This window comes from Ornithorhynchus anatinus, chromosome 18 (genome assembly GCF_004115215.2).
Source record: "Ornithorhynchus anatinus isolate Pmale09 chromosome 18, mOrnAna1.pri.v4, whole genome shotgun sequence".
In the NCBI taxonomy this organism is placed as follows: Eukaryota; Metazoa; Chordata; class Mammalia; order Monotremata; family Ornithorhynchidae; genus Ornithorhynchus; species Ornithorhynchus anatinus.
In genome coordinates, this window is record NC_041745.1 from 35,133,362 (window position 1) to 35,141,363 (window position 8,002).

The following is an 8,002-nucleotide window of genomic DNA, read 5'->3' on the forward strand; positions in this document are numbered from 1 at the left end:
TAATAAGTGCTTGGGACAGTACAATATAACTGAGTTGGTAGGCACATTTCTTGCCAACAATGCTTGGGAGAGTACAATATAACATAATTTGTAGGCAGGTTCCCTGTCTACAATGAGCTTATAGTCTAGAGGGTTGAGGACAGTGAGTATTCGGAGTGGATATATCCTGTGTCCCCTTCCTTCCCCAAATCTCAATGCTCTCTCAATCCTGAGGCCGGACAAGAGAGGGGAGTCATGGCTCTGAAAGATTCCTCCCTCTGGGCCTCAGAAGTGACCAGGCCTTGCGTGATTAGGGGGAGGAGGGGGCTGCGCTGGGGTTGAGGCCCTCCTTTTTTGTGCCTCAGATTCGCTTCCTCCTTCTTCTTCCCCTCCGGTCCTCACCACCACAAACAGTTACTGCTGCTCCACTCTCACCAAATTTCCTCCTAACCAGAAGAGCCTAACTTCTGGCTCTAGGGATGTGGCTTTCTTCCGTGTAACTGGAAGCAAAGCCGAAGACGCGATAACCAGAGTGTTAGCGGAGCTCCCGGCCACCCCAGTCCGTGCCCCCTCAGCTCACGCTCTCCAGAGTTAAGCCCTGACCTCATCCCCCATGGAAAGCTTCCTTTGAAAAGAAATTTGGGAAGAAAAAGAATGCGGTTTTGCTTCCAAACGGCGGTCCTCTCTGGCCCTGGGAGATGTGAGGCCTCCACTGGAAAATGCAGCAAAGCAGCTATTTTGGGGAAGAACCGGGACGTGGATCTTGAGAAGCAAGAGTTGGATAGAAACAGGGAACTGTAGCTGCCTCTACTTGTGGGTGGGAGATCAAGAATCCTTCCCCTCCTCCCTCTTCCTTCTCTCTGTCCTTTCCTTCTGATTGCATCCACAGAAGCCAAAGATTAGCCTTTTCCCTCCTGTTTCACAGAACTCGTTGACTGCTTTAGGGATCCACAGCTGTTCTCCCTACCTGCCGGCCCAGGTTCGATGAAAGTGGGGCTGGTGGTGCTAGCTGCCTCTCTTCAGAGACCATTAGGCCGTTAGGGGAGGGCAGTGGGTCCAAAACTTCCCTCTCCCTCCCTGAGCTCGCCCCTTCCACACAAATCATGAAAGACCCTATCTGACAGGATACACCCTGCCCACAGAGGAACTCATTCCCAGAGGAAAGACCGCCCCTTTGTAGACTGGTTGCAACTCCCTCATGCAGCTGAAGCGGCTAAAATTCCCTCTGGAGTTCTACGGCTGCTTTGTTCCGTTCAATCCCCCTCGTGTGCTCACGAGGCCACATCCTGTCACCTAAATGGTTCCCACTGGAGGAAGAACTGACTCAGGCTCTGGGTTTACCCAAGTTCTAAAGCCCCATCCTGCAGAACACGCTCAGCCCCAAGGCCGTACCCATCATCTCCCCAGATCCCGCCTAGGTGGGTGGACCACCATCACGAGAACATGTTGCTATGCGGGCCACGTTCAAGTAGGGCTGACTCAGGTGTGGAAATGGGTGATTCTCAAAATTTTCTCCTTTAGGAGGCCTGGCTCAACCCCCAGCCCCCATATTCTAGTTTCCAGCCATCTAATAATTATGGCATTTGTTAAGCACTCACTATGTGCCAGGCACTGTACAAACGCTGGGCCGGATACAAGTAAATTGAATTTCTCACCTCCCACACTCTGACCTTGTCTCTCTCAGCCCCCAAATCCAGGGCTCTCATTTTCCTCACTCCGTCTCCCTCACGCATCACCTATGCACTTGGATCCGTACTCTTTAAGCACTTGATAGTCACTCCACCCCCAGCCCCATAACACTTATGTACATATTTGTAATTTGTTTATATTACTGTCAGCCTCCCTCTCTAGACCGAAAACTGCTTTCTTTATGGTATTTGTTAAGCATTCACTCTATTCCAGATCCTGTACTAAGCACTGGGGTAGATACAAGCTAATCAGATTGGACACAGTCCATGTCCTACATGGGATTCACAGCCTGAGCCCCCATTTTACAGATGAGGTAACTGAGGCACAGAAAAGTTAAGTCACTTGCCTGAGATCGCACAGCAGACAAGTAGTGGGGCCAGGATTAGAACTCAGGTCCTTCTGACTCCCAGGTCTATGCTTTATCCACTAGGCAATGCCACTTCTTCCTAGCTCTCCTTGTGGGCAGGGAACGTGCCTACCAACTCTGTGACAATAGACTCTTCCATGTGCTTCGTCCAGTGCCCAGCACACAGTAAGCGCTCAACAAATTCCATCGACTGATTGATCGACTGATTGAGAAATATGTCGAGAGCAATTATCATGAGGGCCCCAGTGATAGAAACCAGGCCAAAGGACCACGCTCGTTTTAAATGTTCAATATTGCTCCTCCCCCTCCCCGGACCCCCACAGAAATCCTCCCTCATCATCATCAGCAGCAGTTAATACGAATGGGTCCTCAATGGAGTATATCACTCCCCTAATAAACAGCTATCGGTATAGCTACCAATATAGACAGACATTTCCATTTCCCACACAGATTTCCCAACCTGTTCTTCTCCTCCTCGCCTTGGCTCTGTACGGCAGCTATAAGTATGTCAGTTAACAGTGGTGCAAAGATCAGATGAGGGTGGGGCAGGGTCTGCTGCCGAGAAAGGGGCTCAAAGGAGACATTCTGGGCTACAACCCCTTGTCCCAGCCAACCATGTCACCATGCGTGCGGTTGGTCACCAGGGAGCGGGCCAGAGAGTATGGATGGTTCAGTGCAGCCCACCACCGTGACTGAAAAACAACTCAACCACGTGTTCCGTGGATGGTGGAACACCCACTAGCCATCCCCCCCGGGCCCGGCCTTCAGGGGCACCATCTTCAAATAACAAGGACACACATACGCTTATTCTTGGTGTGACTTGAACACCTCAAGTTTCCTTTTTGGGCCTCTCACTTTTAAACGTTTTCTTTTAACATCTCCAGGCTCAAGAGTCGGGGACTTTTAGGAAGTGTGGCATTTCGATCCCGGGGATCCGAGCTTTTGTTTTTTCAGAACCCCATAAATCCATGGGGCAAGGTTTGGCCAGGACTGTGTTGGAATGGCTGCTCCCTCTCCGCATTCCAAGACTTTAGGCAGAGCAAAGAGGGAACGTGGTCTTGGGGAACAATCAACAAACCCCACTCGATATCAAATGGCAGAATAAACTCACCAAAAGTGTCGTCCTGGGACGCAGTGTGCTCACTCCCACTGTGACAGTGTTCACCGCAACACAGCTCTGCTGGGTGGGGCCCGAGGAGACGGATGACAGCGGGATACTCAAGCAGCCGCTCTCTGGGGTATCGAAAGGGGACACATTTGAGGCTGGAAGGGCAGAAGAGATTATTAAAAATCCGAGTGAAGCAAAGTCTCACACAGTATGATAATGGCAGGGGACTGTTGACAGACCACTGCAGCAAACAGAACAACCCGAAATGCTCCAGTCAGGAGAGGAGATTCTCTCCTTGAGTAAATGCTTCATGAAAATTGGGGTGCCAAGAGGCAGGCTGGAACGAAAAAGAAGGCCCTGTAAGGGATTTACCCTTAAATGAAAAACCTGTGAAGCAGTGTGGCTTGGGAGCCAGAGGACCTTGGTTCTAATCCTGACTCCACCACTTACCAGCTGTGTGAACTTGGGCAAGTGACTTAACTTTTTTGTGCCTCAGCTCCCTCATCTGCAAAATGGGGATTTCAATACCTCTTCTCCCTCACTTAGACTGTGAGCCCTATCTGGGATCTGATTATCTTGCATATTTCCCTGCATTTAGTACCGTGCTTGGCACATAGTAAGTGCGTAACAAATACGACAATTATTGTCTTTGCAGCCACGAATGTATGCATGGAGAAGATCCAATCATCAGTAGTAACAGTTTCTAAAACAAAGAACAGCAAGCTAAAGGAAGAGTGGAAAGTGGCCGGGTCTGGAAGTGGAGACCGGAGCTTTAGATCTATCTCTGCTAACTGACCTGCTGTGTGACCTTGAGCAAGTTGCTTAACCTCACTGTCCTCACCTGAAAAATAGGCCTATTAATAGTTCCCTACCTCACAAAATGAGGACAAAATGAGTTAACTGATCTGCAAGGACTTTAGAAAAATAAAAGCGGTCTAGAAATTCAGGGTGTTTCTGTAATCTGGGGAGAGTTTGGGGGCTGCTGTTTGGATTTATTTTCATCCACTGCATTTTGCTTTTCAACCTAATCCTCAGCCAGGTGAAAGGAAAGGGAAAGAAAAAAAAGGAGACGAAGAATGTTCAATCGCATATGCAGCCAGCTGGGGGAAAGGGCTGAGAAATGTGCCCTCAAGTACCATGAGAATGAGGAAAATCTAGTTCCTGTTTTTTCTTAGAACCGAGAAGCCTTGCCAACCTCAAGCCTGAAGTTGATGGGTAAACACAACCTACACACCTGCAGTGCTCAGTGGGACTATTAGCCTTAGGAGCCTGACTTAAGCCCTCCCTCCACCCCCAGTCATTCCTGGGCAAATCCTTCTAGCTGCCCGACGGAGAATCAGAAGCGACTCTTGAGCACTGGATCTTTTATTTGATTTGGGGGAGCTGAGCAAAGAGGCGTCTATCAGAAAAGCCTCATGCCAGATCCCAGTTTTCAGTGCGTTCAGGAAATCTGCTGCTGCCCACATAAATCTTTAATCTCTGAGAACAACCAGGACTGTTTCGCTCTGCCTCAGCACTGTGAATCATCACCCGGGGATGTGGTGAGTGAGGCCGGGCTACCGAAAGGAAGTCTGAGAGCAGAATGAGTGCATAGAGGGTTGAGTCGGAACTGCTTTGCCTCCTGCTCACCTTCTGGGGAAATGCCGGAGACACGGGCTTTTCTGAGGAGTGCCCCCCTACACACACATACACACACACACACACACGTATACACCCGCCCCCCAACCCCAGGCCGGGTGCTCTCCACTTGGAAGTTTCCACCTTCGTAGGGGTAACGTAGTGGGTAACTGGGCCAGCTCCCAAGACGGGACTGTCTCTGCAGCTCAGCCCGAAATGCTGCTGACCCTGGAGCAGAGCTCTGGGAGGAGAGGGCCGAGGAGGGGCTTCTCCGGAGATCGGCGCTGCCTGTGTGGAGGAGGCTGGGGGGCTGGGGGGGGGGGACCTGCAGCCTGGCAGTATGGTGTCTGCTCACGGTGCCCGGCGGGGACACGACAGGGTGTTTCTTTCGGCCCGGGCTCCTCTTCCGTGGCCGGAGAGGAAAATAACCACAGGCCACCAAGTCTTTCCACAGTCGGCTAAGGCCGGTCCCCAAAATACACAGAAGAACACTTCTCCCTGAAAGACTGGCCCTATTCCTCTCTGAGTCATCCGAAAGCAAATAAAATGAGACCTAAACAAAGAAACCTAATTGCGCATGGAAACGAGTCCATCTTTCCAGCCTGGCCCCCGCAATCCCCAAACCCTCTCTGTCGTCGTTCCCTTGAAGCCGACCGGGCGATCGATCAGTCGATGGTATTTATTGAGTGCTTACCGCATGCAGAACACCGTACTAAGTGCTGGGGAGAATACCATATAACAGAGTTGGTAGACACGTTCCCTGCCCACATCGAGCTTATAGTCTAAAGGGAAAAACGTGGTCAGATGCCAGGAAGTAGGTGGCAAATGCCTTAATCGTTTATGTGTCGTAAAGACCACCAAGACCTCTTCTACTCTTCTCAAGAGCAATGCTATAACCCCCTCTCCTTTCATAGAATACAAGGCGGCTTTAAGGGAGAAAAAACACTCAAAACGAATGGTGGGGGCGGGCCTTGGTTTTCGGGGTATCGACCGAGCCAGGTGACGGTGCTCTGTCGACCTGCCACTCCCAGGTGGATTGCTGGCCTCCCATCATTGGGGCAGAGAGGTTGCCTCTGGGCACCTGGGATTGCCTGCCCCTCAGCTCTAGTGGGACCACCCCCTGTCGCCACCCCAGCCTCTCGTGACGTGGACTAATCAGATCCCCAGCTCCACAGGCCTCCTACACTCAGGGGGAGCCCATCTCGGGTGGGCTGCCCTCACTGCACCCCAGCGGGCAGAAAATGTGTCTGTTACCCTGTTATATTGTACTCTCCCAAGCATTTAGTACAGTGCCCTGCACACAGTAAGCGCTCAATAAATACGACTGACTGACTCGAGATCGGCGGTCTTCATTTCGACGGTTCCTCCTTTCACCTGCTTGATCGCCTGGTTGGAAACAGAATGTAGCAAGGCTGGGAACAGACTTCAAGAAACTCCAGCTGTAAACCGAACCTGCATTTTTCTTCACCACCCAACTGCTACTGCTGCTCATTTCTTCCTTTCTGGGGATGAGTTTCTTGAAAGGAAAATATGTCACTTGCACGAGATTCCATAGCAATAAATCATGTGCGGGAGAAGGCAGCCCGCTTTAACCATGAATCTTGCAAGAAAAATAGTCTGTGTTCCTCGGGCGTAGGCGGATACAAGTTCTCGGCCCTGGATCGGCCGCGATCGGAGGGAGGCGGACGGAAGAGCAATTCAGGGGAGTTCCTCAGGAGCCGGATTGGACTAGTGACACTATGCAAGCCGCTCGTTGGGCATTCTTGCCTACGGGTCGTCGAGGCCAGAGGGAAGATGGAGTGGAGAAGGCAGACTGATGGGGAAGGCTTCAAGATGAGGATAGGAATGATGGACGCTCTGGGGAGCAACTTCGGTTTACCCAGTGGTCTCCCTTCCTCCATTACAAGGGTTACCAGAATTGACACAGTGTACTTCTTTCAGAGAACTTCTTCATGCTTCCTTACTCTCCTTTGCAATATTCTGAAGGGGAAAGGTTGGGTAATCAATCAATCATATTTACTGACCCCTTACTGTGTACAGAGCTCTATACTAAACGTTTGGGAGAGTACACCATAACAAAGTTGGTAAACACATTCCCTGCCCACAAAGAGCTATCAGTCAAATGGTGTATGCCTTCCTTCTGGATGGAGAAATGGAGTAGAGAGGTTTGGTGACTGGCTAAAGATTCACACACAAGCCAGGACAGAACGCAGGACAAGCACCCAGGTTTCCTTTAACTCAAAAGCCTCCCCTGTTTTTTAGCCCCTGCAAACCACTGCCCAGACCTTTCTCTCTCCATTCCCTTCTCCTACTGGAGACTTTTCACTGGATGTCTATAACCTAGAGCTCAATCCCCCAGTGGTGCACTGTGTTGGATTTGGAAACCTCTTGCAAGAAAGGACTCCCTTGAGATTCTGATGTGGAGAGTAGTGTCCATGGAACACTTGGGATCAGGCAGATGAGGGAACCCTGGCCTATGGAAAAGGGTGCCGGGGCGTGACTAGGTCACGGGTCAACTAGTTTACCCCAGTGCCACTCTGACCCCCAGGCAGAAGGAGCAGCTGTCCCAGATGACCCTCAACTCATTTTATCCGTAACACCTCTAGCCCATAACCTCCTTGTGGGTAGGGATTGTGTCTACCTATTTTACTATACTCTCCATAGTGCTTAGTATAGTGGTCTGCATACGGAAAGTGGTCAATAAATGCCACTGATTGAATGAAAACAGTTGTATTTCTGAAACATTTTCTCCTTTTATCGCACAACCTGCCTTGAAGATTGGGAGAGGCAGGAGTGTTATCCTCTTTTGACAGCAGATGAAACTGAGGCACAGAGTTGTTGAGGGACATATCCGAGCCCTACGGTAGTGTCGAAAAGGAACTAAGGCCCAGGTGTCCTCCCTCTCAGACGCATGTGCTTTCCTTTAGACCTTTTCACATGACCACTGCCATTAAAGGATCTCTCCCATGCCACCTTGGCCAACACCACGCAATCCCCTATCCTCCCTCTTATTCCACCCATGTGGTTGAGGAGTCCTGGTCGGAGGTGGTGGCCACCGGGGAGGGTGGGAGGGACAGACATCGTGTGGAATGGCTGACTAAACTTGGTCTGGCCCAGTCCTTTACACAGTGAACTACTCTTTTTTTTCATGGAATATGTTAAGTGCTTACTATGTACCAGGCACTGTACTAAGCCCTAGAACTTTCATTCAATCATATTTATAATAATAATAATGTTGGTAT

The 8,002-nt window shown here is 50.4% G+C and overlaps 1 non-coding gene across 1 annotated transcript; it reads right to left on the reverse strand.

The window, feature by feature from the left end:
* Nucleotides 1–5,548: 5,548 nt before the first annotated feature.
* LOC114805576 lies at nucleotides 5,549–5,679 on the reverse strand. The gene has a single exon (XR_003753548.1). It is a non-coding gene; the product is annotated as a U6atac minor spliceosomal RNA (small nuclear RNA).
* Nucleotides 5,680–8,002: the final 2,323 nt, after the last annotated feature.